Source organism: Urocitellus parryii, unplaced genomic scaffold, assembly GCF_045843805.1.
Source record: "Urocitellus parryii isolate mUroPar1 unplaced genomic scaffold, mUroPar1.hap1 Scaffold_67, whole genome shotgun sequence".
Taxonomy (NCBI): Eukaryota; Metazoa; Chordata; class Mammalia; order Rodentia; family Sciuridae; genus Urocitellus; species Urocitellus parryii.
In genome coordinates, this window is record NW_027554122.1 from 502,605 (window position 1) to 512,607 (window position 10,003).

Sequence of the window (10,003 nt, forward strand, 5' to 3'; positions counted from 1 at the left end):
GGGGTAGAGTACCCCTGAGTTCTAGATCCAGTGCCAAAAAAAATCAAACTTCAAGAGCTAGGAAAAAACTATAAACACAAAGGAAAATAAAAGAAAGGAGTTAATAAAGAAAAAACATAAACCAATAAAAGGAATAAAAATAAAATTAATCAATAAGTGAAAATGGTACTTTGAAATGACAATGAAATAAATGAATGTTCTTTCTGATAAAGGAAGAGAAGACATAATTAATAATAAGACTAATAGCCCTGGAGGAGATTTTTTCATTTGGCAAATAAATTTGAAAACTTAAATAAAATTATTTTCTAGAAAATCATAAAATACCAAAACTGGTAAAGAATTAGTATAAAACTGGTTAGCCCAGTAACCACAGAAGGAATTGGAAGCCTAATCAAATATCTACCCTTAAAATGGTGATATACAGCTTCTAAAATGGCCCACAATAGTTTTTACCTCTTCATATTCACATCTTTCCTCAATTTTATTGCCTTGAACGTGGACTGGATCCTGTGTCTTGCTTCGAGTGAGTTGAATGCAACAAAAGTAATTGTGGATCCATTCCAAAATTAGGTTACAAAAAGACTGACTTCCAGCTTGGTGGCATTCTGGTTTTCCCTTGTTGGCATTGATGAAGCACATTACTGTATATCATGAGCTGACTTATGTAATGGTCAAGATGACATGAACTTCAGAGAGTCCTCTGGATAATATCCAGTGAAAAATTGATGACCTCAATTCAAAAACTCACCAGGAACTGAATCATGCTAACAGCCACGTGAGTGAGCAAAGAGGTGGCTTTGCTCCCAGTTGTACCTCATGAGGACAGCAGCCACAGTCAACACCTTGATCACAGCCTATGAGAGACCCTGAGCCAGAAATAAGCCCTGAGCTGTGCCTGGTGGCTTGACTATAGAAACTGTGAGGTCAGAAATGTTTCTATTGTTGGGGCTGGGGTTGTGGCTCAGTAATGTGAAGCACTGGATTCCATTCTCAGCACCACATAAGTAAATAAATAAGTAAAATAAAGATATTGTGTCCCTCTACAAATAAAAAGTATTTTTAAAAATGTCTGTTGTTTTAATTCACTAAGTTTTAGGGTAATTTGTTATACAGCAATATGTAACTAATATAAATATAGGCAACAAGTTCAGATTTTCTTTGTCACATAAATAGTTCCTGAGCATACCAAAAGAGAAAATATCCAACTCACTTTAGAAAGTTTCATAACTCTGATGACAGAAAGCAACAGGTTACATAAAGAATATTACAATCTAATGACACTGATGTAAAAGGCATGAGTAAACATTTAACAGATGAAATCTACTGACATACTAAAGGAATCAAAACCAAATATATTTCACCTCCAAGAATGCAACGACTTAAAAAATTATTTCATACTTGTCATGTTCTGCTCTAAGTTCTAGATTAATCATATATGTTATATATGTAATATATATATATATATACATATATATATATATAAACTTGCACAACAACCTCATGAGATAGTTCTTATTGTTTAAAAACTGAGGAGAGTAGAGGTTACACAAGTCCACAGTTAAAAAAATGGATGAAGAACTGCGATTTGAACCCATTTCACTATGCTGATTTGCCATTAAGAAAATCTATCAATTAATTCACTATATTGCCTTTAAGAGATAATTACACCATCATTTTAATAGATTTTTTTTAAAAAAAATATGAGAAATTAAATACCCATTTCTCATTTAAATAGACTCTTAGAAAACTGTAAAATATCAGAGATTTACAGCAAACATCAAACTTAGTGGTTAATTATTAGAAGCCTTATTTACCAAACTCAAGAATAAGATGAGAGTACCCATCATCACCATGTTTCTTCTCCATTGTACTGAAGATTCTGATCAAGGGAATATAGTGAGAAATATGCTACTATTGTAAGTATTCAAAAATAAGATATAAATCATTATTATATGCAGATGGAATTAATGTCTACTCAAAGAATTCAAGAAAAGCCATTATCAAGAATAGGGAAAATTCAGCTCTACTGAAGAGACAAGATATCAGGATTAAAAATCAATGTGAAGTCCCCAAATATTTAGACCTCAAAAAACATACTTCTAAATAACACATATTGATCAAAGAAGTCTCAGAGAAATGTGAAAGTATTTTGAATTAAATAAAAAGGAAATGTAGAGGGAAATTTAGAGTATTGGATGTATACAGGAGAAAGGGCAAATGGTCTAAAATCTAGAGTCTAAAATTCCACCTTGGTGCATAGGAAAATATATAATTGAAGCCTAAAGAAAGCAGCAGAAAAGAAAAAAAAAACAGAATAGAAACCAATGAAATTAATAAAGGGAAAACCAAAGAGAAAAATCAGCCAATTCAGCAACTGGTTCTTTGAAATTAATGATTGGCAGGTAAAAAAGAAGAAAAAGAAGAAGAAAAAAGAAAACACAAATGATTCGTATTGGAAGTGAAAGAAGAATGATCACTACGGATCTCTTAGACATTATAATAAATATTATGACCAATTATATGCCTGTAAATTTGATAAACTAGATTAAATGGGCCAATGCCTTGAGAAACACAAACTATGAAATCCAAACAGATAATCTGAACAAATTGATATCTATTAAAGAAATGAAACCATTATAACCTTCCAAAATAGAAAGCACCACGCCCAGGTGGTTTCACTGGTTAATGCTCTCAAAACTTTAAATCCCTCTCTTTCTGGTACTGCGGCGTGAGGAACAATGAGCAGCAAAGTCTCTCGCGACAAGTCCTGCACGGGAACCAGCGCAAGCTCCGCAAGTTTCTGGAAACAGTGGAGCTGCAGATCAGCTTGAAGAACTATGATCCCCAGAAGGACAAGCGCTTCTCGGGCACCGTCAGGCTTAAGTCCACTCCACGCCCTAAGTTTTCTGTGTGCGTCCTGGGTGACCAGCAACACTGTGACGAGGCCAAGGCTGTGGATATCCCCCACATGGACATCGAGGCATTGAAGAAGCTCAACAGGAATAAGAAGTTGGTCAAGAAGCTAGCCAAGAAGTATGATGCCTTTTTGGCCTCAGAGTCCTTGATAATGCAGATTCCACGAATCCTGGGTCCAGGCCTAAATAAGGCTGGCAAATTCCCTTCCCTGCTGACACACAATGAAGACATGGTGGCCAAAGTTGATGAGGTGAAATCCACAATCAAGTTTCAGATGAAGAAGGTGCTATGTCTGGCTGTTGCTGTTGGTCATGTGAAGATGACAGATGATGAGCTTGTGTATAACATCCACCTGGCTGTCAACTTCCTGGTGTCATTGCTCAAGAAGAATTGGCAGAATGTCCGGGCTTTATACATCAAGAGCACCATGGGCAAGCCCCAGCACCTGTATTAAGGCACATCCTAATAAATCCTAGTGCTACCAAAAAAAAAAAAAAAAACTTTAAATCCTTAAGTAAGAGATGATACACATTTTCTCCAGTGTCTTCCAGAAAAAGAAATAGAAAGTACATGTCCTAGCTCATTTTGGGAGGCCAGCATTACAGTGTTTCCAAAAACAAAGACGTCACAAGAAAGGGACACTATGGACTGATATCTCTTATGCAAAAATTCTGTGTAAAATATTAACAAACTGAAGCCAATAATGTTTAAACGGAATTGTGCACCATGAGTGTTTGGGTTAGGATAGGAGGTGTAGACATAAAAGTTCATGATTAGATGAGGAGACCTGGAACCTGATCATTTCATTAATTCATTTAATAGATTAATAACTTGAAAGGACTACTGTACCAGGTTGGCAGGTAAGTGTAGGAAGGTAGACTGTGGTGGAGGAGGTAGGCCACTGGGGGCATGACTTTAGGTTTTATATTTTGTTCCTGGCCTTTCACACACACACTCTCTCTCTCTGCTTCATAGCTTCCATGAGCTGAGCAGCTTTCCTCTCCTGTGCCCTCCTGCCATGATGTTCTGCCCCATCTCAAGCCCAGAGCAGTGGAGTTGGCCCACCATGGACTGAGACTTCCGAAATCATGTGCTCAATATGAAATTTTTGCACTCCAAATTGTTCTTGTCATGTATTTTGGTCACAGCAATGAAAAGCTAATGCAGTGAGCAACTGGGATTTCTTCCAGGTACACAAGGCTAGTCCAAAATTTGAAAAGCAATGTAACCTACCACATCAACAAGTTAAAGAAAAATCACATGAGTACATCAATTGATGCAGAAAAAAAATGTTTGACAAAATGTAACACTCCTTCATGATAAAAACTGTCAGTAAACCTGGAAGAGCAGAGAACTTACTCAACATGATAAAGAAAATATACACCAACCTATATTCACATTACATTTAATGGTGAAAAATTAGATGCTCCCTCCCTAAGATTGGAAACAAGGATGTCCTCTCCCTCCACTTGTATTCAATGCCATACTGCAAGTCTTGGCTACTTCAGTAACACATAAAAATAAATGAGAAGTAGAGAGATTGGGAAATAAGAAATAAGACTGTCTTTGTTCACAGATGATGTGATCATTTATGTAAAAATCACCAAATAATTGACCAAAAGAAGGAATGGGGATGTTGCTCAGTGATAGAGCACTTGCTGAGCACTCATAAGGCCCTAGTTCAATCCTTAGTACCACAAATGATCCTCCTGAAACTAATAAGTTTTAAAAGGTAGTAGGATACAAAGTTAATATACAAGTGTCAATTGATTTCCTATATGCAAGAAAATAAATAACTGAAATTAGAAATAAAATATGCCATTCAAAATAGTTACAAAAATAAAATCTTAAATACAAATCTGACAAAATAGCTTCTATATGTGGAAAAACATAAAACTGGTGAAAGAAATCAAAGATCTAAATGACGTACAAATTTGTTCTTTGATTAGAAGGCTCAATACTGTTAAGATGTCAGATCTTCTCCAACTTCATATATAGATTTCATTTTTTTTTTGGTACCAGGGATTGAACCCAGGGGCACTTAGCCACTGAGCCACATCCCAAGTCCTTTTTAAAAATTTATTTAGAGACAGGGTCTTGCTGAGTTGCTTAGAACATCACTAAATTGCAGACACTGGTTTGAACTTATGATCCTTCTGCCTTAGCCTGCTGAGCTTCTAGAATTACAGGCATGTGTCACTGCACCCAGTTTAATACAATCTTAAACCAAATCCCAGCAAGCTATTCTGTATAGATAAGTTGACACTTAAACTTAAATAGAAAGGCAAAAGACCTAGAGTGGCCAGCACAATGCTGAAAAATCAAAGTTGGGAAACTCACATGACCAAATTTCATGACTGACTCTTAAGCAACTGTAGTGAAAGACAATGTGGTGTTAGTGAAATAGCACACACATCTATGCAAATAGACACAAAGATCAACAAAACACAGTGCAGAGTCCAGAAGTGGACCCATGCAAATATAGTCAGTTGTTCCTTGATACAGTAACTAAGATCATTCAGTGGGAAAAGGATAATTTAGCAACATTTGCTTATAGATGCCCAGAAGCAAAACCAAAACAAAACTCATAAAAGCTAAACAAAGTCATTACACCTTTCCCCCAAATTTATTCAAAATGAGTTATATACCTACATGTAAAGCATAAAAGAGTAAAAATTGTATAAAACACAAGAGAAAGCCAAGGTGATCTTGGGTTTGTAGTTAATTTTTAACATAACACCTAGAGCACAATACATAAAAGGAAAAAAATGATGTTACATTTAATTAAAATTGAAGACATCTACTCTGCAAAATACGCCATTTAAGATAGGAGGAAAATATTTACAAAACACATACAGTAGAAAACTTATATCCAAAATATAGAAAGAACACTTAAAATACAAAAATAACAAGACAAATAACACAATTAAAATAGGTGAAAAATCAGAACAGATGCTCATTAAAGATGATATATGGATGGCAAACAAGCACATGAAAAGATGCTCAACATCATTTACCATTAGGGTATTGCAAATTTAAATAATACCACATATGTGTATAGGATGGCTGAAGTCCAACAACTGATACTATCAATCGATGGTGAAGATGTGGAACAATGGGAATGTTAATTCATGGCTATTGCTTATGCAAAATTGTACAACAACTTTAGAAGACAGTTTGGTGATTTTGTACAAAGTTAGGTGTTGTCTGAACATACAATCCAGTAATTGTATTCCTAGGTACTTAGTCAAGTGATTTGAAAATTTGTGCCCACACAAAAACTTCCTCACAGATGTTATAGCAGCTGTACTCATAATTGCCCTAAAGTAGAAGCAACAATAGATCCACCTGTTCTTGATTTACCTATTCATAATTGCTCAAACTAGTAAGCAATTATACATTCACCTACTTATCAGTAGGTGAATAGAAATAAAAAAAAACACCCATACAATGGAATATTATTCAATGCTACAAATAAATGAGCTATTAAGTAACAAAACAAGCCAGGTGAGGAGGTGCACACCTGTAATACCAGCAGTCAGGAGGCTGAGGCAGGAGGATTGCAAGTTCAGAGCCAGCCTCAGCAAAAGTGAGGCACTAAGCCAACTCAGTGAGACCATGTCTCTAAATAAAAAATACAAAATAGGGCTGGGGATGTGGATCAGTGGTTCATTGTCTCTGAGTTCAATCCCCAGTACCCATCCCTCACCCCCACAAAAAAAGAAACAGAACAATATGTGTGAACTAAGCAAAAGAGGTCATTCCGAAAGGCTACATATTATATGATTCCAAACCATCTGGAAATGACATTCTGGAAAAGGCAAAACTATAGTGATGACCATATAATAAAAATAGCAGTGGTCACAGGGGCTCCAGGTGAGGAGGGTAAGAGATGGGTAGGTGAAGCAAAGGGGACTTAAAGGTGGTGAAACCATTCTGTATAATATTGAAATTGTGGCTGCATGACACAGCATTATTCAAAAGCCACAGAACTTTACAGCATAAAGAAGTAATCTTAATGAAGCAAATTTTAAAAAATCTTTTAGGAGATTGGGGATTCCAGGATGGAATGCAGAATGTGACCAAAGAATCAAATTGTAGGGTGGTGAGAGGAAGGAGGGATTAACCTAAGTAACTTTGAAAACCTGCAATCTGTAAACCTGAAAGTAAAAGAAAGTGAGATTTATTGTGAGACATTTATTTTTTGCAGGGGTATGGTTAACAATTCTTATACCACCATACATGTATACTGGAAGAATACAATTAAGTTAATGGATGTTCAATAGTTGGAGCCTGATTCATTATTGTTGTAGTTTATAGATAAGCAAGAGAAGTAGACTAGAATCATCCACGTGATTACAGATTAGAGTTGAAGTCATCATCATGTTTAGCTTACTATATAGATACAGATAGTTACATACAGAAATATTTATAGATATACATAGATTACAATACACACAAACATTTTGGTACTTTTGGCTGTTAAGGCCTAAAAGCAAGTACATCGTGATAGCAGTGAGCACTCTTGGTACCTAGATCTTGGTGTCTCATACCATTCTCCAATAAAAGGAAACATGGATCCTTGAAGAAGTGGCTGGTTTGACAACTGGAGCAGGAAATGCACAAAATAGGACTGGAATATACTATCGTTTCAGAAAGTATGGGAGTACCCCCTCCAACCTAAACCCAAACACATGATTAAATAAAAATAAAAAACACATTTTTGGGATATGAAGAACATAGGATCTATTTGAAAGAGCTCCCAGTGACCTGAGCAAATCTAAAAGAGTATTATATTCTAACCGAAATATAAAAATAGATGTTTATGAGTCAATACTGACACAAATCAAGCAGAATGGATAAATCTCCAGGGCATGAGAATTTCAGGTAATTTATGAAAATATTCTACCCACAACAATTAGTGTGACCTGCCCATAGTAACTCTTCCTAAGGAGTACACTATAGAAGGTGGAAAAAAGTAATTTTATAATGGAGGAGCTTTATGACAAATTTTGCCTCAGCTGATTGATTACAGAAAAATCAACAGTGACAAGTCATGTTGATCATATATTCCTATCATGTGATGGAAATGGCATTTACCTCTGTGATCTCCCTTCCCCAGATTTGTAACTCAGTCAAATCATGAGAAAAATATCAGAAAAATCTCTGTTAAGGCAGATTCCAGGAAGTACCTGAGCAGTACTCCTCAAAATGATCAAGGTCATGAGTAACAAGGAAAGTCTGAGAAACTGTCACAGCTGAGAGGAGCCTAAGGAAATGTGATAATTAAATGGAATGTGGTATCCTGAATGGTATCCTGGAACAGAAAAAACGACATTAGGTAAAAACTAAGGAAATACGAATAAACAATGTACCTTAGTTAATAATAATGCATTGATTCATTCATTAAGTGTGTATAGTAATGTAAGTTGTTCATAATATAAAAATTAGGCATAGAGGGCTGGGGCTGTAGCTCAGTGGTAGAGCACTTGCCTTGCACATGTGAGCACTGGGTTCAATCCTCAGCACCATATAAAAATAAATAAATAAAATAAAGGCATGCTGTCCATCTACAACTATAAACTTTTTAAAATGAGTCATGGATTATGAGAAATCTTTATATTGTCTTTGAAATGAATTCTTCTTTCTTTTTCTTCTTATTTTTTGTTTTAATGGTGCTGGGGATTGAATCCACCGAATCACACACACTAGGCAAGCACTGTACCACTGAGCTACATCCGTATCCTTCTTTGGATTTTTTCCTATAAATCTAAAACTATTACAAAATGAAGTTTTTTGTAAAAGAAATCAAGATAAACCAGCAATGAGCAATTAGAAAGTAAATCGGGTAAAGGAGTTTCTTTCCCCCAAAAACTTCTGTTGCTAAACAGAAGTATAAAATAGCTAAGGAAAAATAAAATAAGGAGTGTGAGAGGCTTATAAAAAGAAGAATCTACAATTTTACAAAAGAACACTTGATGAGATCTAAATATATGGAGATACACTCATGTTCCTGGATGGGAAACTCAATAATGTAAAGACATCAATTCTTTCCAAGCTAATCTATAAATTTAATTCTCTCACAGTCAAATTCCCAGCAGGAGTTTTCACAGAACTTGACAAATTGATTAGAAAATTCATGTGTGAGAGAAAATGCACAAGAATAGCTAAGACAATTTCGAAAGGTAAGAACAATGGAAAGGGAGACTTGCTTGACCAGACATCCAAATATTTCATACATTTCTAGGAATAAAAACTGTGTGCTAGAGCTCTATTCAAAGGAGATAACAATGGGTATGCCATAAATTCAGACCAATCAGAATGGACAAGGGCCCTAAATAGCCAATTTGGCCTGAGGCAGGATTACTGGCCTAATAATCAGACCTAGCACAGGGATAGAGATGGGGAACAATGGCACTGAATAGAGACCAGAAACACATCCATGTGTATGTGGTAATCTGGTGTTTAATGAAGGCGGCTTTTCAAATAAGCAGAGAAAGAATGGTCTATTCAATAAATAGTATTGAGGCAATTGGCTATCCATTTGGGAAAAAATTTAGATCCTTTCTTCACACCATTTAAAAGTGAAATTACAGACAAATTAAAAGCAGAAGATATAAAATATAAAGTATGAATCTATGATAAGAAAATATTGAAAAGTATGGTTATAATATTGATGTAGGGGGAAAAACCTTCTTTTAAAGAAACCATAGAAAGTGAAAAAGATCTCAATGAAAAGACTGATACATTTGATGCCATCAAAACTCTGAAATGTCTGTATAACAATAATCACCATAAACAAAATTAAAACACAAAGGACAGATTGGGAGACATGATTGGCAACTTTTATCCAGGTGGTCTTCCATTTCTCTAACACCCCCTTTATTTTATTTTATTTTTGCTTTAGCACATGTAAAATTTCTATTCCTAGTGTCTGAAATGCTGAATCTGTACTTTAATTCTCATGAGATGTAAATGATTTGCATTTCATCTCTTCATAGATGCATTCCCTAACAGTCCAATACAAGCAGCCATTCCCCACCTTTCATAATCTACCCTGACACTCCTTTTTATTCTCCTCAGAACA

At 35.4% G+C, this 10,003-nt stretch overlaps 1 pseudogene; it reads left to right on the plus strand.

The window, feature by feature from the left end:
* The first annotated feature begins 2,837 nt into the window (after nucleotides 1-2,837).
* LOC144252921 (large ribosomal subunit protein uL1 pseudogene) lies at nucleotides 2,838-3,403 on the plus strand (annotated as a pseudogene).
* Nucleotides 3,404-10,003: the final 6,600 nt, after the last annotated feature.